Genomic DNA, 24,307 nt, shown 5'->3' on the forward strand with positions numbered 1-24,307 from the left:
GAGGTAACAAAGGCATGATTGAGGGTTTCAGCAGCAGATGAGCTGAGACAGGGGTGAAGTCGGGTGATGTTATGGAGGCGAAAATATGCTGTGTTAGTGATGGCATGAATATGAGGTCAGAAGCTCATCTCAGAGTCAAATGTGACACCAAGGTTGCGAACAGACTGGCTTTATCTCAGATGGTTGCCAGGGAGAGGGGTAGAGTCAGTAACTAGGGAACAGAGTTTGGAGCAGGGACCAAAAACATTGGCTTCAGTCTTCCTGATAGTTAATTGGAGGAAATTTCTACTCATCCAGTACTGGATGTCAGACAACAAGTCTGATAATTTAGCAAAAGTGGAGGAGTTAAGAGAAATGGTGGTGACGTAGAGCGGATTGTCGTCAGAATATATGTGAAACTAACGCTGTGCTTTCAGATGATGTTGCTAAGGGGCAGCATGTAGATGAGAAATAGGAGGGGGCCAAGGATAGATCTTTGGATAGACAAGGATAGACACATCTCAGTCTTCTCTTTTTATAAAAAAAGAGCCCCAGCCTGTTCAGCCTTTCCTAATAAGTATGTCTTCTCAGTTCTGATATAATCCTTGTAAATCTTTTTTGCACCTACTCCAGCACCTCTATATCCTTTTTATAATACGGAGACGAAAATTGTATACAGTACTCCAGATGATGTCTACCGAGACTCTGTACAAGTTTAACATAACTTCTCTGCTTTTCAATTCTGTCGCTCTAGAAATGAACCTCAGTGCTTGGTTTGCTTTTTTTATGGCTTTATTAACCTGTGCCCCTACTTTTCATGATTTGTCTATCTGTACCCCTAAATCCTTTTGTTCCTATACCCCACTTAGACTATTATTATTGAAGCAGTACATGGCCTCCTTACTCTTCCTGCCAAAATGTACCACCTTACACTTATTGAAATTAATTTCCCAATTACATGCCCATTCTGCAAGTTTATTAATGTCTTCTTGTACTTTGTCACGTACTTCCAATTTCAAATCATTAATGCAATTGTAAACAACAGTGGTCCCAGCATTGATCCGTGTGGAACACTACTTCCCACATTTTGTCAGTCTGAGTAGCTGCCCTTAACCCCTACCCTCTGTTTTCTGTTTTGTAGCCAGCTTGCTCTCCACTCTGCTACTTGTCCTTGACTCCAATTGCTCTGACCTTAGTCATGAGTATACAATGTGGAATACGTCCCAAGGAATTTCAGGGCCTATCCCTTTACCCCAACCTGATTAGAACAGTTGTTATTGCTCCAGTGTGATTGGCTTCCTACATCCACCATCATCAATTTCACTGATTGACGGTGCCAAGCTAAAGCATCTCATTCCGATGGGATTTCCTATATTTTATGATGACCTGGTTGTCAAGAATGCAGTGGCTTCAAAGCACAGAGCAGGCTGGGATAACCCCATCTCCCCTGCCTCAGTATTTTCTGGCTGTTACTGCAATGTGTGGTCAGGTTCAAGCAAAAACATAAGCCGGTAGGTCAAAAAGGACAGTCAGGAAGATCAGTATGTAAAGGGAAAGGTAACAGAAAGACGGAAAAGTAGATGGAGCAGTAGGCAGACAGATTGATCAGGAGATAAGGACAGAAAGATAGGTATGGAGGGAGAATGACTCAGTTCAGCATCAGAAGGATTGAAAGAAGGAACATTGGAAAAGCTAAGTTGACACTGACCAAACTTGTCTCACTTAGGATGCTTACAGCTATCATTGCATCTAATAGTCCGGACTCATATGCAGATCCCAGAGGTGAAAGGACAGGATCATAATCCACTGCATCATGTTACTTTGCATGGTAATTTGATGTCAGGACTAACCCAAAATGAAATGATTAAAATAAAATCTAAACAGGATGGAATCTGGCTGTTGTGGTGTTTTATAAATCTACTGCATAAAGCTCTTTAGAAGCTTATTTATTCTCATCTTCAAATCCACATTTGTTTTTAATTTCCATGATAACCACATCATAGTATGAATGGTGGGAAGTTACTTGCTCTGATCAGATTTCAGAACAAAGTCCCCCCATCACTTTCCTTCATGAGTTGTGCCTATGCACAGCTGATGTGAATCAACAGTTTACTTCACATCATAACTGAATACTTCCCAATGTGCAGATTAAAGCAGCAGCATAACAAAGGATGGGCATTGATGATGGTAGAAAAAGAAATGCTGAGGGTGCTTTTTGCCACTTTATTGTGCATATGTAGATAGGATTGCACTGCAAAGGGGAATCTGAGGCATTTAGCTAAATGAACGTTGGTACTCCAATTTTCCTGGCTGCACTGGTATTTCAGGAGCTTTATCCTCAAGGTCAGTGTTTTCTTCCTGCTCAAGTGTTGATTCTAAATTGGTCTTGTCCTCCTTCACAGCTAGGTATATTTATTTATCATAAACTCTGGTAGAACAGATTGCCCACTATTATAGAACATGCACAATTTTCATTTCAATTGATTCAAGGGTTCTATAGTGGGCAGCAATCCACTCCGCCATTTACTGCCCAGATGGTGAGGGTGAAAATTAGGCCTGGTGAATCACAGTTGTGGGCCTGTGTTGGTAGAACTGTTCATGCTATTCCTTCCCTCATAGCTTTTACTAGTGGAGCAACAGGCTAAAGAGAGGGCTCCCAGGTTCTCTGATGCAGCTCTGGATGCCTTAATTCAGGAGGTGGAAAGGAGGAGAGAGGTCATTTTTTCACAGGGGACAAAATGCATACTGCAAAGGGATTGGGAGCAGGTAGACACAGAAGTCAAGGGGCCTGTCCCCAAGGACCTGGCTACAGTGCTGCAAAAGGTTCAATGAATGGTCAAGCTAAGTGAATGCATCTTCAAATGCCATCTCCGACTCACCACACGACAAACCTCAATGCACCACACCCCAATGACACACCAATCAGCAATAAGGACTCATGTCTAACATTCAGGTGCTCCACCTCATCCTCATGCACCTACAGTGCTATAAACTATTCAGCTGTGACAGGCATATCATCCACTCACCTTGCAGCTCATTCGCTGACACTCTCTTGTAGGATAAGGCCACACATAACAGGAGGCAACAGCAGAGAATTGGTTTGGGACAGGCACACCTGCATATCGCCCCCTTGGAGGAGCTGGTGCTGTGAATTATGGGAGCGGCAGTCATTGAAGCCATTGGAACCGGTGTCTCTGAGGATATCCATGATCAGGGTATGTTCCTGCCTTATGTACCTTCACATATCCCACTTCACCCTCATCCTGCTATTTGCCATGAAGTGCAAGCTGCAGATGATATGATCATGGACCTCTTCCACCCAATCACTCCTCCCTGACCCCAAACCTCCCCTTCTTCATTTCTGCTTTCAGATACCCAAGACCTGTTGCTTGGCCATCCAATGCAGTCACACTGTGAAGGGCACGAGCAAGAGAAGATGTCTGATGAAGAAGCACCGTCACTCAATCTGACACTCGTAACCAGCAGCTCAGATACTGGCATTCCATGTACTTTAAATCATAGAATCATAGAATGGTTGCAGCACAGAAGGAGGCCATTTGGCCCATCGTGTCTGTGCCAGCTCTTTATAAGAGCTCATCAGTTAGTCCCACTCTCCTGCCTTTTCCCTCGCAGCCCTGCAAATTTTTTCTTCAGATAATTATCCAATTCCCTATTGAAAGCAAGATTGAATCCGCCTCCACCACACTCTCAGGCAGTGCATTCCAGATCCTAACCATTCGCTGCCTAAAAAGTTTTTCCTCATGTTGCCTTTGCTTCTTTTGCCAATCACCTTAAATTGATGTCCTCTGGTTATTGATGTTTCCATCAAGGGAACAGTTTCTCCCTATCTACTCTGTCTGGAGCCCTCATGATTTTGAACACCTCTCCCAAATCTCCTTTCAACCTACTCTTCTCTAAGGAAACAGCCCAGCCTCAACAATCTATCCTCATAACTGAAATCTCTCATCACTGGAACCTTTCTTGAAAATCTATTGGGTAGTATCAAGGCAGGGTCAGCACATGGTGAGTCACCGGACATGAATGGGCTGCAGCAAGGCTGGGGACAGGGTAGGGCATATGCCAACCCCCTGGAGGGCGAGGCCGCAGATGAGTTCTGCTGCACAGGTTTCAGATGAGGACTTTGATGGAGAACACTGATGGGCATGTACACAGAGATCCTTAGTACATTGGTAGGCGTGATACAGAGCCTGTGCTCACTGTCAAGGAGCATGGCGGAGTCTGGCTCCTACTTGGCAAAAGGCTTTGTGCAGAGCTTGGAGTTCATCCATTCCAGCATGGCAGTGGCGGATAACCTGTGGACCCACCAGTGATACAGTTTCGGGTGGCTGATGTCTCAGCTTCAATTGCAGCACAGGCAGAAGCCAGCCAATGTCTGAGTGCTGCACTGGAAGCTCAGACTGAGGTTCTGAGATCCATGCTTATTGCCATTCATGCCCAGCTTGGTGCTATGCAGGTTGAGATTACTGCCATCATGGCTGCAGATATCAGTGCTCAAAGGGGTTTGCAAGAGCACACAGCAGTCCTGCAACCTGTGGTACAGAAGATTACTAAACTAAGGTTACTGAGGCAGTACCCCAGGGGGAGTGACAGTGGCTCCGTGGTGCACCAACCTGCTTCCCTCCCTCAGGAGGACAGCATTTGTGCTCCCACTACTGCCACTCTAGCAGTGCCCTTGCTGTTGCCTGTCAGCCAGCCAGCCCATAATGCCACGGTCAAAGAAGAGGTGGGGCAGTCCAAAGCTGGGCTCTCAAGACCTGCTCGAGGGTGTCCTACAAGGCCATCTGCAGTTTCCCCCATTGAAAGTCAGCAGCCTTCCACTAGCCATACTGCTGTCACTGTTGTAGCACTGCGTAGGATTGCTAGGACAGGCAAAGGCACCCACAAAACAGAAACTAAGGGAATGCACAAGGGTGAATAGTTCAGTTTTGTATGTATTGGAAATGTTGTTGGATAAAGCTGTCGTGGAATAGTTTTTTGGGGTATCTCTTTCTCAGAATTTTAGCAAAGAGGATGCTGTGATGATTTTTTACAGAGGTATTGATAGGTGGGGAATTGTGGAACATCAGTGATTTAGGGATGACTTTAGAGGAACCAGAGTCTGATCTGCTTGGACAGTGCAGAGCGATGGGGTCTCGGATGCCTCTTCTCTTTCTCCTCCTCAACCTCCTCCTCCTCTTTCTCCTCCAGAGATCCTTGCTATGGCCTGGTAGCAGGGGGTTGCACCCTCATGACAGCTAGGTTTTGTTGGATGTTGCACACAACTGCAAAATTGGAGACATGCTCCATTGAAGGGTAACCCCAAGAGTTCCGGGCAGCAGAACCGTTGTTTTGGAACTGATGGTTTGCTCAATGATATTCCTGGTGACAGCATGGCTCTCATTGTGCCCAAGCTATTCTAGTGTGTTCGGGTAGTGGAGGGGAATCATGAGCCACCTGGAGAGTGGATGACGATTGTCACCAAACAACTAGCCTCTAGGTTGCTATGGTGACTCAAATATGGCAGGAATGGCTGACTATTGGCAGATGAAAGCATAGTGGCTGCTGCCAGGATAGTGAACATTCATTGACATGATAAGCAGTGTATCGTTGTACACCACGTTAATGTGTACTTACCCTGTATCCCATGCGGCTTTGGATTATCTCTCCATTGAGATGTGGAACCCACAGAGCCATGCGCTCATTGCAACATTGGGAATCCAACTACACTGGCAAAGCCAAAGCCAGCTCCTCCTGCTTTTATCTGCTTAGAGAGAAGAATGAAGTCCCCTCTCCTGTGTTACCTTCCTGGTACAACGATGTACTGAGAACTGACTGATGTTGGCAATGTCACCAGCTTCAGCCTGGAAGGATTGCTGGCATAGAAATTCGGGGTGACAGTGGTTTTCACGGCCACTGGATTTAGATCAGCACTTGAAACGCCATAGCATACAAGGCTACGGGCCAAGTGCGAGTAAATGGGATTAGAATAGATAGGTGATTGATGGCCGGCATGGACACGATGGACTGAGGGGCCTATTTCTGTGCTGTATAACTCTATGACTCTAATCTTTGCCCTGCTCAGTAGCTGCAGGTCCAGTTGGAGGGGCTGATGAATTGCAGCCACCACAGGCACTGCTCCTGGCTGAGGCGGAGGTAGGAGAAGTCCTCCGTGAAGAGTTCAGGTGGATACGGTCTTCTATTGAGGGCTGTTCTCCTCCTCTTCCCTCAGTGCACAGCTTCCTCTCTCTGCTGCCTGTGCTCCATGTCCCTATGTGATATCAGACTTTCTGCTGAAAGGCCTTAAAAATCCACTGACCTCCTTGGAACAGTCCAGCACCACTCTCTTCTGACTCCAATAACTTTTTAGAACTCCTCCAACAGCGCAGTTCACAGTACTTCCATTCACTGTGCAACAGCAAAGGGAAAGCAAAAGCACATCAACTGAAAGCCCCATGTGATTCCTTTAAATAGCACTATTGAGTGGTGGGGGTGGTGGTGGGTGGTTCCTTCATGCAATTGAACGCACGTTCAGCTGACAGTGTTTAAGAGAGGGCGTGAGCAGCACCTGCAAGGTTCAAAACAGCAGGTTCTGGACCAAATCAGTGTAGGACACCGAGTGGTGTTATGATCTGCCCACTCTGCGTGCTTCCAGCGCACGTATGGCATGCCCGTACTCACGCCCTTAGAAGCATGCAACATCACATAAGCCATGTGGGAAGTAGCCAGAAGCATATTGGCTGCCATTTTCAGGACTCTGAGTCCAGAATTTTACGCCGCCCCAGCGTCGGATGGTGGCGTGGGGGCAGCATAAAATTGAGCGGCAGGCTCTGAGAGGCCTACCCGCCCTGCTTCTGCCTCTGGACAAGTTTACGGCAGTCAGGCGGGGGCAGTCGGTGGGAAACAGCCCGCCCGCCCGAGGCCAATCAGGGGTATTTTACCCATGGTAAGTGGGTGTGCTGGGTATGTGAAAGGCTGCCCAGCGATAGCTGCCGGCCTGTCCGTGCCCCGGTTGGGGGGGGGGGGGAATGGTAGTCGGGCACAGGGTGCCCGATTGAGGGCCACCCCCGTCTCCCAACCCACCCCTGGGATCCAAGACACCCCCTGCCCTCCCATACAACCATTCCAGCCTCACCAGGGAAGGACGAATCCCCCTGGTGAGGCATGCCCCTACTTACCTTCCCTCCTCAATCCATGGTGTCAGTTGGGCTGCAGTCACAGCAGTGGCCACCGCTCCCAGTGGCACTGCTGGGACATAAGAGTTGCCGGCCCACTGATTAGCCAGCAGCTCACTGAGGCGGGACTTCCTCCCTCAAGTGGGTGGAAGTCCCGCCTCGGGACAATTAAAGCCCGGGGACCCGTAAAATATGGGACGGATCCCCAGGCTAGGCGGAAGTGGGTTCGCCACTGACTTTGACTTTGGAGTCCGCCTCCCATCCATCCACCGTAAAATTCCGGCCTAAGTCTTTGAAACACCGACACCAGCCACACTATGGAGCTCAATTTTGTGGCCCTGGTACTTACAGGGTTATAGAGTCTCATTGGAAATGAATATATTAGGAATGGAATCACTTTTATATTTCCTGTGCATTCGCCATGCTCTGATCAAACAATTAACTATTAACAAACTAAATAGTTTGTATCCCATTGTGCTTTAGTAACAGGGATTCATTTTATATATTTTCCTAGATTTTGAAACTAATATACCACAGGAAATTATATTCCATATGTGATGTCCTCAGATTAATGAAAGGCAAACATATCAGTATTTCAACTCACATTCTGGACACACCTGTATTTAGCATCAGACATAAATGGTTTCCCTGACATGTGACAGTTGCAAAGCTACCACCTGTAAATTATAACTTTGGATTTAGAGAGAATGAATGGATTTGACTATTCGCTGTAGTGTGCAGCTATTAATACATTGAATGGAGGAAGCAAAACATGCAGCGTGAGACAGCTTTATTATGCTAAAACATTCACTGTGGTGGTGAAACCCCAGCATACATATACCTTCTTCTTCATTGTTGCTGTTGATAGTTGTTTATTTTTGTACTTGGTGTAATAATTTTTTAAAGCCTATCCATTTATGGTAATATTTAGCAACATAAGCAGCCGACAGAATTTTTATATTGATATAGATTTTAAAATGTCAGTAAATTTGCCACTTTTTATAGTGCTGAAATTTACAATCTCTTTTTTTCCTCCTTCAGAAGATATTTATTTTCTTTCCGCTTTGCCATGCACTGACTCTTTGCTGGAGTGTGGTTCCTCAGATCAATCGGCTAGTCACCACGTTGGCTGTATGTGTGGGCCTTAATAGTTAGTGCCAGCAGGCTATTTGATCATGGGAGGAATTACAGCTGACCGTGATCCTCTCCTCACCTCATATCCTTAGACACGAACTTCCTGCAACAGTCACTGCATAGCAATCAGAAGTGGGAACGCTGGCTGATTTTTCTCTCCCTAATCCAGAAACGCCGAGTGCAATTGTAGTGCTCCAACAGCACTTCTGCCCTGGTCAACTAATTCAGCACAGACTGAGAATCAAATTTGAGAGGCTTTTAGCTTGTTTGGCTCAGCGACTCACTGAATAAGCTCACTGAGTCATAAGGGAAGCTGATCTAATTTCTGTTTACTGTATTACACATGGCTAAAACATTGGTATTTTTTCTACATTCGGAAATGCAATGCTAAGACATGGTTCCTTTTAGTCCTATCAAATTTCGCTTTCTGCTCCCTTCTCCATCTGTAAAATATCTAACAAGACGTCTCACACCATCTGCTCCTACCTTTTGTAGTGTTATTATATTGCTGTGTATCTAAATGCTTGAACCTCACTGACAGATTGATAGCTGCTGTTAAAGCCTGCAAAATTCTTTGTTGCTTGTTTGAGATGCTGTAATTTATGTCATATTGAGTTATCATTTTAGGGTTACATCCTCAGGGAAACATATTTCTTACAGAAATGTTTCTTCCACCACTCCATTTTTAATTCTCAGCTTTATGCATTAAGCAGTTCTCAGCCACAAAGTGAGACGGGTTTAAGTCTTGTACATTAAACCCAAGAACAAGTTGTTACCAAGGGACCATGAAGAAACCATGAAAAGATTAGCACCTGTTTCAGAAGCTCAAGTAGAATTCTATCCATAAATCCTGAAATTTGAAGCAATCAGTCATGACAGGTAACAGTGTTAACCAAGGGAACAATTGAGACGAAGCGGAGAGACACAGGATACTGGCTCAGTGTAGGAGTAACAACCTAGAGAAAAATAAAATAAAAAGAGAAAATGCACTGCAAGTATGTCAGCACTTGCAACAGAAAAGTTAGGCTCACTTTTTGGGTAATACTGTTTATCGAAATGTTAACCTGCCTTCCCCTTCAGCTGCTGGCCAACATGCCGTACCTTTGTAGAATGTTCTGGGCGTTTTCCTGCAGTATTTCTTTTTTTCTTTGGTTTGGGAGATTGAAAAGAACCATGTGGATTCCAAATGTGGTCTTAAACAACAGGCTGAACTTTCCTAAACTGTTACCTTCCTTTAAAATCAACACACAGTCATTTTCTGTACTTATTCCATTTATATATAGGTTCTATTGGTTAAAGAGTAAATTGTAGAATTACTAAATGAGTACAGAGCTTAATGGCCTCTATCAATTAAAAAGGCAATGAAGTTGAGTTTGCAGTTCAGTTACCGTGGTGGCAGGACCACTATGGATTGTAAGAGTGAACTTGCATTGACATAGCATCTTACTTTATTTTATGATTGTCTCCATGCATGTGCTTTACAATCAATAAATTATCTTTGAAGTGCATTCACTGGCCCCAATTTTCCATGGTTTTGCTGGCAGTATGGGTCCAAATTGTGCAGTGTGAAATTTTCCCAGGCATTTATTTTTGGGCCAGAAGGAAGCAATGCTGCAGGCATTCAAGATCCTCACCCAAACAAAACAATTGGATTCCATGCTGAAACACACAAGTTCCCAGTGCACACCTTACCCGTATAAAATGGGTGCATAATAGAGAAATGGGTCTGGCCTGCCATGCTGCAGTTGTATAATAGAATCTGGAAGTTTAGTTTTTTTGCTGATTTGCTGAAACAATCTTCTTGGATACTTTAAATGCTCTTGACATTTTTGTTGCAGTTATCAGTTTATGAAATCATAATTTCTGTATATGTTGGCTGTTTTTGCTACAGTGCAAGTTTTTATTTATTTACTTGTAGGATGTGGGCATCACTGGCTGGACCAGCATTTATTGCCCATCCCTAATTGCCCTTGAATTGAATAACTTGCTGGGCTATTTAAGAATCAATCACATTGCTGTGGGTCTGGAGTCACATGTAGACCAGACCAGGTAAGGACAGCAGATTTCCTTTTTTAAAGGACATTAATGAATTAGATGGGTTTTTACAACAATCGACAATGGTTTCATGGTCATTATTAAACTAGCTTTTTAATTCCAGATTTATTAATTGATTTCACATTTCACCATCTGCTGTGGTGGGATTCAAACCCATGTTCCTAGAGCATTAACCTGGGTTCTATATTACTAGTCCAGTGACATGACCCCTTCGCCCCTGCCTTGCCCCAAGTTGAAGCCAACAAAGTTGAGAGGGTGGGGAAAACTCTTTGACTGTTCCCATAATTCTGCATAATTGGATAAGGAGGACCAATCTATGAGACATCTTCAAGGTCAAAGATATCTAAGGAGGTACATTTACTTCTTTAGTACCCAACGACTCATATGACAGAGCACACAATTTTTACCCGAGTATGTTGCAGGACGTCCAAAATGGCTCCTGCATGCAATTAATTCCTTGTAAACTTTTTCTGATAGGATTTCATTGTGGCAGCAAGGAAGGAGAGGAACAAGACTGTTTCTTTTGACTTCTCAGCTCTGGAGATGTTAGTCCAAAGGTGTAGCAAAGAGTTGCCTGATTTGGAGCTGAGCGACACCTTCTGATCAGGAACACTGTTCAAAATGCCCGGGTGGAGATGGCTGAGTAAGTCAGTGCAGTTCCCCACATCTATAGGTTTTGTTTCCCAATAAGAAAACAACACTTTCTAGAATCTTCAAAATTGGCCAGTCAGGAATATCCATACTATTTTTAGTATATGGTCTTACAAGGAATGGCAATCAGACTGCAGTGTATGCCTATGTTGTTGCAAAGCACCCCTGTGTGTTGTTGAGATAGAAGTATGCATCTAATGTAACAAATACATTTTACAAAGTTAGGACATCTTAGCAAGTTACCACCCTAAGCAACTTGCATAGTGTATATTCATGAACTCAGGCAAAGTGACATGTAGGCTGGGTAATTTTGATAATGGCCTTTGTTCCTTCAAATTGGTTTTGTATCTACTGAGAGGAAAAGGATGTGCATAACAGCAAGAGCAAATGTGGACCAGGGAAAACTCCCAATTATGGAGCATATTATAGCATAAAACATTGGGCATGTAATAAATTATCTTGATGTGCAGTACTGTAGTTATCTAAGCACATTCAAGAACCTTTCTGAATATAGAAAAGACTGACCAATTATTTTGTTTTAGACACCATTAGTTAATGGACAATAGTTGGCCAGGGAAAAGTCTATGCTCTGCTTCAAAGAGTGCCAATGGATCTTTAACATCCATCAGAACAGATGGGTGCACAGAATACTGGAGGAGATAGATAGCACTAGAGTAGGGAATAGTAAGTTATGAAGTGAGGTCACAGTAAGGGAGAAAGTAATGAAGTCTGAATCAGAGTTAATGTACATGAATGTGAATGCAAGGAGTGTGGTTAATAAGACTGGTGATGTACATGCGCAGAATACCATGTGGAAATATGATGTTGTGGCTATAACAGAGAACTGGGTGTTAACCATTCCTGGATACAAGGTGTTCTAGAGAGATAGGAAAGGGAAAAAAGTGGAAGGGGTGGCGGTATTGATTAAAGTGAACATTGCCATGTTGGAGAAAAAAGATGTCCCAGAGGGGTTGAGGACAGAATCAATTTGGCTAGAGCTAAGGAACATAAAAGGTGCAGTTACATTGCTCGGTGTCATCTACAGGCCACCAGCTAGTGGGAAGGGCGTGGAGGAACAAATTTGCAAGGAAATTACAGAGAGGTGCAAAAATTATAGGGTAGTTATAATGGGGGACTTTAATTATCCAAGCGTAGACTGGGATAATAGTAATGTAAAGGGCAGTGAGGGGCAAGAGTTCCTAGAGTGTGTTCAGGAAAATTTCCTGCAACAGTGTGTTGCTAGTCCAATGAGAAAGGAAGCATTGCTAAACCTGATTCTTGGGAATGAGGTGGGCCACATGAATCAAGTATCAGTAGGAGAGCATTTAGGGGATAGTGATCATTGTATCATAAGGTTTATGCTGACTATGGAAAAGGACAAAGAGCAATCCAGGGTAAGAATAATGAACTGGGGGAAGGCCAACTTCAGTGGGGTAAGAATGGAGCTGGGACGAATAAATTGGAGTCAAAAGCTAACAGGAAAACCTGTAGATGAACAATGGGCTACCTTCAAAGAAGAGATAGTTCGGGCACAGTCAAGGTGTGTTCCCTCGAAGAGGAAAAGTAGGGCAAACAAATCCAGAGCTACCTGGATGACAAAAGAGGTACCGATTAAGATAAAGAAGAAAAAGTGTGCTTCTGACAGATGCAAGGTAGAAAATACTATTGAGAACCAGGCTGAATATAGAAGGTCCAGAGGGGAAGCGGAAAAGCAAATAAGAGAAGCAAAGAGAGAGCATGAAAAGAGACTGGCAGCTAGCATTAAAGAAAATCCCAAAGTTTTCTATAGAAATATAAATAGTAAAAGGGGGTTAAAAGGAGGAGTGGGGCTGATTAGCGACCAGAAAAGGAATTTACACATGGAGGCAGAGGGCATAGCTGAGGTATTAAATGAATACTTTGCATCTGTCTTTACCAAGGAAGAAGATGCAACCTGGGCAATGTTGAAAGAGGAGGTAAGTCAGACACGAGAGGGGTTTAAAATTGATAAAGAGGAAGTATTAGATAGGCTGTCTCTTCTTAAAGTGGATGAGGCACCAGGAGCAGATGAGATGCATCCAAGGATACTGAGGGAAGTGAGGGTGGAAATCGCAGGGGCACTAGCCATAATTTTTCAATCTTCCTCAGACTCAGGGGTGGTGCCAGAGGACTGGAGAATTGCAAATGTTACAGTCCTGTTCAAAAAAGCTGTAAAGATAAGCCCAGCAACTACAATCAAGTCAGTTTAACTTAGGTGTTGGGAAAACTTCTAGCAAAAATAATTCAGGACAAAATCAGTAGTCACATGGACAAATGCGAGTTAATTAAGGAAAGCCAGCATGGATTTCTTAAGGGGAAATCGGAAAGGAAATTGGCTGAGTGACAGGAAACAAAGAGTAATGATTAATGGATGTTTTTCAGGCTGGAGGAAGATTTGTAGTGGAGTTCCCCAGGGATCAGTATTGGGACCCTTGCTTTACCTGACATATATTAATGACCTAGACCTTTGTGTACAAGGCACAATTTCAAAGTTTGCAGATGATATGAAACTTGGAAGCATTGTGAACTGTGAGGAGGTAGAACTTCAAAAGTACATAGACAAAAATTGGTAGAATGGGCAGACAGGTGGCAGCTGAAGTTCAATGCAGAGAAATATGAAGTGATTCATTTTGGTGGGAAGAACATGACGAGACAATATAGAATAAAGGGTACCATTCTAAAGGGGGTGCCATTGCAGAGGGACCTATGTGTATATGTGCATAAATCATTGAAGATGGCAGAACAGGTAAAGCATACAGTATCCTGAGCTTTATTAATAGGGGCATAGAGTACAAGAGCAAGGAAGTTATGTTGAACTTGTATGGCTGGAGTATTGCGTCCAGTTCTGTGCGCCGCACTTTAAGAAATACGTGAGGGCATTGGAGAAAGTACAGAAAAGATTCACGAGAATGGTTCCAGGGATGAGGAATTTCAGTTATGAAGATAGATTGGAGAGGTTAGGACTGTTTTCCTTTGAGAAGAGAACTGAGAGGTGATTTGATAGAGTTATTCAAAATCATGAGGGGTCTAGATAGAGTAGATAGAGAAAACTGTTCCCACTCATGAAAGGATTGAGAATGAGAGGGCATAGAATTAAAGAATTTGGTAAGAGAAACAAAAGTGACATGAGGAAAAACTTTTTCACGCAGCGAGTGGTTAAGGTCTGGAATGTGCTGCCTGAGAACGTGGTGGAGACAGGTTCAATTGAAGCATTCAAATGGGAATTAGACAGTTCTTTGAAAAGGAAGAATGTGCAGGGTTATGGGGAGAAGGCGGGGGAATGAAACTAAGGGAATTGCTCTTTCAGAGAGCCAGTGCAGACATGATAGGCCGAATGGTCTCCTTTTGCACTGTAACGATTCTGTGATTCTGAGATATGGGTCTGGATTTTTTGAGATTTTTATGTCCACTATCAGGTAGAATGTCTGTGGTGGAGTGTGAGAATTAGGGTGGAGCTGTTCCACTAGCACTTTCACAGTGCCTCAGCCTTCTTTGCCACTGCTCGAAATGATGACAGGGGTTGAATATGGGTAGGCATATTCAAATTAGCTATCTAGTGTCTTAATATCTAGTATTTCTAATGAGATGGAGAGAAACTAAAATTTTGAATAGCTTTCGAGACAAATGCAGTTGATCACAGGCCAATTACTTGCACATTAACATGCGAGCCAATATTGAAAAGATTAAAAAAAGTTTGAATTTTACCTCATCTGTGCAGAAGCAAGTGGTCACAATCCATGGTTACAGCTGCCTCAGGCCTGTAATGGTGATATTCCTCTCCTTCAAGGTACGTCCCCTAGTCCCCACCAGAATTTTGCTAGCAGCCTATATCATATTTTTTTATCCTTTCATGGGGTGTGGGTGTCGTGCCTAGACCAGTATTTGTTGCCCATCCATAATTGCCCTTGATAACTGAGTGGCTTGCTAGGCCATTTCAGAGGGCTGTTAAGAGTCAACCACATTGCTATGGGTCTGGGGTCACGTAGGCCAGACCAGGTAAGGACAGCAGATTTCCTTCCCGAATGGAGATTTGTGAACCATGGCCTTAATTTGATAGAGCTATACAGCACAGAAGGAGGCCATTTGGTCCATCGAGCCTGTGCCGGCTCTTTGTAAGAGCTATCCAATTCGTCTCACTTATCTGCTCTTTTCCCACACCAAGAAATATTTTCTTTTTCACATACATACCAAATTCCCTTTTGAAAGTTACTATTGAATCTGCTTTCACTGTGTTTTCAGGGAGCACATACCAGATCCCTACCGAAAAACATTTATTTTTATTTACCCTTTTTTTTGCAAATTATCTTCTGGTTACCAACCCTCTGCCAGTGGAAACTGTTTCTACTGTCATTATCAGCAGCATATATTGCACTGACCACCATTTTTCAAAACAGTAGGCCTCATAAAATTATCTCCTATGTACTTAAGTCCTATATGGAATTTTGACCCCACAACATTCTGTCTCTGGGGCAAGCTGATAACACAATGAGCCAAGCTGACACTGGAAAATAAATTACTCTAATGCTTTTTAGGATTAATTTCCTTTGGTTAAAGTTCAAGGAAGCAGTTGATAACTGAAATTGAATTTAGGGAAGTAAATAATGAGAAAAAAATGTGCTGTTGACGAAGTGACGAGAAATGTTTGGATTTTTTTTGCACCCTTCCCATTTCCATGTAGAAATGAATATAATGTATCGGGTAAAAGGAACAAAAGCACAGTGAACATTTGGAAAAGAAATCAGACACTCACACGTCAAAGGAGTGTTATCATTTTAAAGGAAATTCTTCAGGCAAACTTAAGTTCTGGCAAAGCATGGAACAGCCTGTTTCAAAAACTCCGCTATAATGATGACATATTGGCAACCAGGGAAAGTCGATGGTACAGCTGACATTTTATCTTGCTGAAGCTCAAAATTTTGCACTGTATTTTTTTGCTATTAGTGTTAGATTTAAATCTCAATTTATATTCTTTGGAACAAAGTCTATTGAAGGCAAATATATTTCTGCACCAAGTACTGGCACAGACTCATGATGTTACGATGACGATATTGAAGCATGAAGTACAGGGATGCTAGTTTGTACTTATGGGGAGATTTTCTTGGAACACACAACAGGAAATAGCATTTCACTAGCCTATGATTTTTCATCCGTTAAGATTAATAAAATGCTTTACCAGTAAGTAGTATATTCAAAGTAATTGAGAGCCATTATATTTTTCTTTGTTCACTAATTTGTACAAAAAGAAGGCTGCATTAATAGTGGTGCACAACTGGTATAACACAGTAATGGACTATTTGACCAGTGTTTCTCAAAGGATTTTTGCTATTTAAACATGGGTTATTGGCAATTGGTGAAAACAAACTTAGAGTCATAGAGTCATTTACGGCACAGAAGGAGTCCATTCGGCCCATCGAGTCCATGCCGGCTCTCCACGGAGCTACGCAGTCAGTCCCACTCACCAGCTCGATCCCCATAGCTGTGCAAGTCTATTTCTCTCAGGTGGCCATCCAGCCTCCTCTTGAAGTCATTGATCGTCTCCGCTTCCACCACCCTTGTGGGCACTTTACCCTTTATTCCTGTAGCAGAGGTACTTGTATGTTATTTCTAAATAGGTCGTCTCTCCAATGTACAACGCATTATTGATGTACACATTTAGTCACTCATGTACATATCAATAATCCTCTGAAATACCTAAATTGGAAGCCTGGCTCCATCAACATATAAGTTGTGCATGACCTCCACCAGAACACAATGTAAATTTCTCAAGTACAGATGATGCTTTCATCCTGAAGCTACCAAACACAGCTCAAGTCTTTGAAGGAGAAGGAAGGACAGATGATTGTGTCCTCAAAAGTTACAGGATATGCAGAACAGAAACAGTGAAGTGCACGAACAATGCAAGACCCTCAATGAACAGACCAGTTGTTAAAGTAATAATTCAGATGCTTAGGCCATTCAGGTGAGGCTTAGAATGAACCTTACAGAGGATCTCCAGGAGCAAAGCAGCTTCTGCAGCCAGGGAGACAGGTGCAAGGGATCATTGACTTTTTTCTAATGACCTCTGTAATTGGCCACTTCACTTTTCAGTTGACATTGCAATTGGAGAACCGCTAATTGCTTTAGCTTTAGCTGTTCAGTTTTTATTAACAGCAGTATGTTCGGCACAATAAAAAAAGACAGACTGCAATAGATAGTAAGGGCCCAATTTTACCTCTGTGCGAGTGGGTGGGTTTTGAATGAATTCATCTCATTAATCAATTCATCAATTCATCTCATTCAGTATTGGAGTGCAAGTGCAATATATATTTATTAGTACCAGAAATTCTAAGATTGCAATACCCTTCTGCTCAGACCCTACCAGAGTTTACAGAGCCAATGGGAGGACACATAACTTGCAAGGACCAGGCAGGTCCAAGCGCCACTATGGGTGCATCCCTAGTACCTACCTGCAGCGGGAGTTGTAAAATCCAGTACCTATCTGCCAGTGGGGAGGAGCTGAGTTTGCCCAAGCCTTCCCCCGACTCCAGCCATATACCCTTTGGTCCTCTGTGTGAAGAGTTGATTCAGGCTTTATTTTAAAAAATGTTATTTTCTTCAAATGTCCAGACCATTTATCTGGCTGGCACCTTCCCAGTAACGCCCATTTTCAGCCACATGGAGTGCAGTATATCTCACCTTTCTCAATGAACCAGTCTCCAGAGATATGCTGGGTCCTGACTGAGCCCTTGTGATTCATGAACCATGGTATCTGCTTTTGTGGATGTGTCATATTACCAAATATGCCCCAAGCTAAGAAAATAGCCACACTGACTGGCTGCTCAGTGAACTAACTGGCAAGCTGTGTGGAACATAGAAGGCCGGCTACCTGATTCTGTTGGTAGGAACATGGATCAGCATGCGGGGTGGGTGTGCAGGTTTCCGCATAATGAATAAATCAGCTGATTTTGCCAGCTAGGAGGCTTGATCTGAGCAGTTCTTTTTATGTTCAAACATCTTGATTAAAAATGTGAGAGTTGAGAATTAAGATTTTATCCAAATTCAGTTGATAGTTTGCCCTGATTAACAATGATCTCACGCTCTCCTTCAGCATGTCAATGCCAGTGAAGAGATCTTCAATACCATTTGAGACCGAGACAGTAAAAGGACTAGAAGACTGTATCAGATAACATGTGCTGTGGATAAAGGGGAGCCCATTGATGTACTGTACTTGGATTTCCAGAAGGCATTTGACAAGGTGCCACATAAAAGGTTATTGCATAAAGTAGGAGCTCATGGTGTAGGGGGTAACATATTAGCATGGATAGAAGATTGGTTGGCTGGCAGAAAACAGAGAGTATACATAAATGGGTCCTTTTCTGATTGGCAGACTGTGATGAGTGGAGTCCCGCAGGGGTCTGTGCTGGGGCCTCAACTTTTTACGATTTATATCAATGACTTAGACGAGGGGAGCGATGGTTTGGTAGCTAAATTTGCAGATGACACAAAGATAGGTAGGAAAGTATGTTGTGAAGAGGACATAAGGAGGTTGCAGACCGATATAGATAGGTTGAGTGAGTGGGCAAAAAGTGAAGTTGTTCATTTTGGCAGGAAAAATAAAAAAGCAGCGTATTTCTTAAACGGGGAACGACTGCAGAATTCCAAGGTGCAGAAGGATCTAGGTGTTCTAGTGCATGAGTCATAAAAGGTTAGTATGCAGGTATAGCAAGTAAAAAAGAAGGCTAATGGAATGCTACCCTTTATTATGAGAGGAATTGAAAATAAAAGTCAGGATGTTATGCTTCAGTTATACAGGGCATTGGTGAAACCAGATCTTGAATACTGTGCGCAGTTTTTAGTCTCCTTATTTAAGGAAGGATGTGAATGCGTTGGAGGCAGTTCAGAGGAGGCTTACCAGATTGATACCTGGAATGAGCAGGTTGTCTTATGAGGAAAGGTTGGACAGACTGGGCTTGTTTTCACTGGAGTTTAGAAGAGTGAGGGGAGACCCGATTGAAGTCTATAAATTCCTGAACAGTCTTGACAAGGTGGATGTGGAAAGGATGTTTCCTCTTGTGGGTGAGTCCAGAACTAGGGGGCACTGTTTTAAAATTAGGGGTTGTCCTTTTAGGACAGAGACGAGGAGAAATGCTTTCACTCAGAGGGTTGTGCGACTTTGGAATTCTCTGCCTCAGAAGGTGGTGGAGGTGGGGTGATTGAATATTTTTAAGGTGGAGGTAGATAGATTCTTGTTAGGCAAGGGGATCAAAGGTTTTCGGGAGTAGATGGGAGTGTGGAATTCAGATCAAGAATCAAGCAGATCAGCCATGATCTTATTGAATGGCGAAGTAGGCTCGAGGGGCCAAATAGCCTACTTCTCATAATTTGTATGGTTGTAAGTAGTAACTTTGGCTGTGATCAACTAACATGAATGAATGCAACATCAATATACTGCAGATGCTGGAAATCTGAATAAAAACAGAAAATGCTGGAAACACTCAGCAGGTCAGACAGCATCTGTGAGAAGAGAAACAGTGTTAACATTTCAGGGTCAATGACTTTTCATCAGAACTGGAAGAAGTTAGAGATTTAATAATGGATGCCTGTCTGAACTGTACCCTTTTAACTTTCAAACCAATGGATCTATCTTAAAAAATGTAGATTAATGGCATGTAACGTTATTCATGTAAAACTACGACTTTCATTTTATTTATTTAGATATACAGTACTAAAACAGGCCCTTCGGCCCACCAAATCTGTGCCAACCAACAACCACCCATTTATATTAATCCTATATTCCCTACCACATCCCCACCATTCTCCTACCACCTACCTACCTACACTAGGGGCAATTTACAATGGCCAATTTACCTAACAACCTGCAAGTCTTTGGCTGTGGGAGGAATCTGGAGCACCCGGTGGAAACCCATGTGGTTACAGGGAGAACTTGCAAACTCCGCACAGGCAGTACCCAGAACTGAACCCGGGTCGCTGGAGCTGTGAGGCTGTGGTGCTAATCACTGCGCCACTGTGCCACCCAATATTGACAATATTGAAAATGCTGGTTCCTTTAATTAAACAGGACTCAGTTCAGTGTGAATAGAGAGAGGTAATGGTCATTATAGTTTTGTATTTAAGGGCTGGGTTTTTGCCCAGTTGCCTCTGGACAGAGAGTTAGTCTCGAAGGAAAGGGTGGGAACTGATGTTTGAACTGAACTATGAATTGCCAATAAAACAGATGTGGATCAGAGATTGTCATTGACTTCCTCATTTTGGCAACTAGACATCTGCCTGTTTAACATGGTAGCAGAGAATGGTTAACTTTGATCTCTTCGGGTGGGAGTATACAGAAAAACATAGTTTCTTTCTCGAACCAAAGCAAGGCTCCTGGTGGCTTTCAGGGTGAAATGGCTGACTCTCGCTGCAGGCTCTCGAACAATGATTACCCACTGGTCTTTTTGGACTTGGAACCATATGAACAATGGAAGAATGAGATGGAAATGTGGACTCTGATCACTTCCCTAACCAACAGGAAGCAAGGTATGGCCTTGGCTTTGTCTTTACCAGGAAAAAGCAAGATTAGAAAGTGTTTTTGGAATTGAATATTACTGACTTGGATACTGAAAAGGGATTGCCAATTCTAATACAATTTATGGACAAGCTTTACAAAAAAGATTATTTGTTGGAAGCCTATGAGGCATGGTTGGTTTTTTTTGGATAAATTTAAGATGGACAATCAGTCCATGGAAGAATGTCATGGAATTTGATAGGTTATATAACAGACTAAAAAAAAATCAGTCTAGAAATTCCTGAGTCTCTGCCTGTGTTCAGATTGTTAGATTGTGCTCAGATCTCTCCTAAAGATAGATGTTTGGTTTTGATGGTTTCAATTCCATGGTAAAGATTCTCTTTTTGAGCAAATGACTGCAGCCCTAAAGAAATTTTTGGGAAAACAATCATTTCCAGCTACTTTCATTTCACAAATTGGGAATTCTGCAGTGATAGAGAATGGAGGACTCCATGATTACTGGCTCTCAAAATCGACATGGGCCTAGTCGTGGGTGCTTGTACAGAGAGAGTTGCTGAAAGACCTTTTTGAAGTGGATCGCACTTTTGATAGAAATGTAGATCAAAACAAAAGGCAAGGTTGGGATGATAGCTGAAGGCGAATGAATCCCAGAGATGCGTGGGGAGTGGTTAAGTGTTTTTGGTGTGAGTCTAAGTATCACTCTGCAAGGAATTGTCATAGAACCAGGAATCCAGTATTTGAAGTGACTCATGAAATGGACGATTCTGATGAATATGATAATGAACGATATGACCATAATCATATTGGTGACTGAAAACTTGAGTTGAGCCATGAGCATTTTGATTGCTCATTCATTCAATTGTGTGATATTAGATAGTGGCTGTACCTCAACAGTGTGTGGAGTTTGTTTTTTTGATTTAGAGATACAGCACTGAAACAGGCCCTTTGGCCCACCGAGTCTGTGCCGACCATTAACCACCCATTTATACTAATCCTACACTAATCCCACATTCCTACCACATCCTCACCTGTCCCTATATTCCCCTACCACCTACCTATACTAGGGGCAATTTATAATGGCCAATTTACCTATCAACCTGCAAGTCTTTTGGCTGTGGGAGGAAACCGGAGCACCCGGAGGAAACCCACGCAGACACAGGGAGAACTTGCAAACTCCACACAGGCAGTACCAAGAATTGAACCCGGGTCACTGGAGCTGTGAGGCTGCGGTGCTAACCACTGATTGGTTGAACTGATACTTGGAATCTCTTGATAAGGCAGATAGAAGTAAAGTTAAAGAATATGCAACCACTGCTTGCTTTGGGTTTGGAAACAATAGGACGTTAATCTCTTTTTTTAAAGAGAGTGGGATTCCACCCCCGCCCCCCCCTCCCCCGTGTGAAATAGCAGGAATGTGTCATTTTATCAGCAGTAATGTGGTTCAGAGTTGCCTACCGCTGTTGAAGAGTAAATCTTTGATGGAAAAAGCGAAGGTGAGGTTTGACATGGAGAATGACCAAGTATTTATCTTCGGTAAAGCAGTAAATTTACAATTCACTGGATCAGGACATTATTGGTTTCCGTTGAGGAAATAGTGCTTCTCTCCGAGATGTTCAAGAAGTATTATTGACGTCTGGAGGGAAGAGTCTCTAACAAGAGGAGAATTATCTGGAAGCTGCACAGACAATTTGCCCATCCTTCAGAGCAGAAAAAGCTACTACTAAAAGATGCTGGAGTTGTGGATAAAGAATACGACTCCCTTGTTGAACAAATCACATCTCAATGTGACATCTGATATTAAATATCAGAAGACACTGCTGTACCCAGTCGTGAGTGTCCCATTAGCTCGGGAATTTAATGGTGGCGGCTATGGAGCTGAAAGTGTGGGACAGATATGAAAGTATTTATCTGTTGCATTTTGTCTTTTGTTTTATTGGCAACTAGGTTCCATTTATCTATGGTAATAAATAACGAGGACAATAGTGGATAAAGTTATGGAAAAGTGGGTTGGTACAGGTCTTGGAACACTGGCAAAATTTCTGACGTGACAGAGGGGAATTTGCAAATGACAAGTTTAGGGATGTGTGAACTCCAATATTGTAGTTATGAACACTGCTGCAGAAAGTCCATTCAGCAATGGATTGTGAGAAATCATGGGAAAGTTGGATATGTTTCACAAAATACTGACGAATCAACCAAACTGTAAGCTACAAACTGCTCTGGCCTGGGCAGTACATGCAAAAAATTCTTTACAAATGTTTCGGGGGGTATAGCCCATACCAATTGGTATACAACTGTAATCCAAAATTGCCTTCCATACTATGACGATCCTCCGGCCCTGGAGGAAACAACTATTAGCTCTACTTTCTCTGCTCACCTAAATGCACCACATGCTGGCAGGAGAGTGTTTATCCAGACTGAAGCATCTGAGAAAATTCAGAGCGTAAGACATCACATAAGACGGTCTGGGAAAGACTTTAGTTCTGGAGATCTTTATTATAAGAGAGGGCATAGGGAATGGAAAGTTATCAGACATGACAGGAAAATTTTAGTAATACAACATGGTAATCCAACCATATTAGCATATTGTTTGTGGGTGCCAGCGATGCGAAATGAATTTTCAAACACCAAGAAGGGCAGCACTGTGGTGCAGTGGTTAGCACCACAGCCTCACAGCTCCAGCGACCCGGGTTCAGTTCTGGGTACTGCCTGTGTGGAGTTTGCAAGTTCTCCGTGAACGCGTGGGTTTCTTCCAGGTGCTCCGGTTTCCTCCCACAGCCAAAGACTTGCGGGTTGATAGGTAAATTGGCCATTGTAAATTGCCCCTAGTGTAGGTAGATGGTAGGAGAATTGAGGGAAGGTGGGGATGTGGTAGGGAATATGGGATTAATGTAGGATTAGTATAAATGGGTGGTTGATGGTCGGCACAGACTCAGTGGGCTGAAGGGCCCGTTTCAATGCTGTATCTCTCTGATTTTAAGAACATGGGAGAAGGTGATGATCATGAGGCATCGCGATTGCATGCGTCTACGTCGCATACCCATGCATTCTACTACTTTTTAAAATTGCCAATAAAACAGTTGTGGATCAAAGACTCATCGGCTTCCTCATTTTGGTGACTGGACATCTGCCTGTTTAACATCACTTGTACTATCCTTCCTACAACCTTGCTAGCATTTCATTTAGGCAAAAAATATTACTCAATCACTTCACTTCATTAGCATATGGGGTCCAGTGCAACTACCTTATTGTAGTAATCTTAGCTTACCTTTGAACTCTGAGGACCTGCTGAGAAGCCCTAAAGTGATGGATAGACACTCATTTGTATATGTCCATGCAGCTTGCCTTGGTGTGAGCTGTTCTACCACTAACACAATAACTCTCCAATATGATGCACAGGACAATCAGGGATTGAACTGTGAAAGCTTTATACCCTTATGACAGCCATTTTGCAAAATTATTGCACACTGAGATTCTCAAACATATTATGAAGGTGGTGTTAGCTAGTGAGAAATATTGAATCATTGGAAACACATGTTTGGCAGAAATGGCAAAATTCAGCCAATGAAAATCCATTGCATAAAATAGCCTGAATGTGCATGCATGTTATTACATTCTGGGTTCATTTAAAAGAAACTAAGATGATAACTCAGGAAGCAGAGGGAAATGTAGCCTATTGTATCCTTATGAATTTTCTGTCCAAGAGAACGGGCTAGAATAAACTGAAGCAACATTAACGTAGCAGGGTATGGTGATCTTCAAATGGTGGGGTATGTCATTGGATAGGAAATCA

Source organism: Heterodontus francisci, chromosome 11, assembly GCF_036365525.1.
Source record: "Heterodontus francisci isolate sHetFra1 chromosome 11, sHetFra1.hap1, whole genome shotgun sequence".
Lineage (NCBI taxonomy): Eukaryota > Metazoa > Chordata > Chondrichthyes > Heterodontiformes > Heterodontidae > Heterodontus > Heterodontus francisci.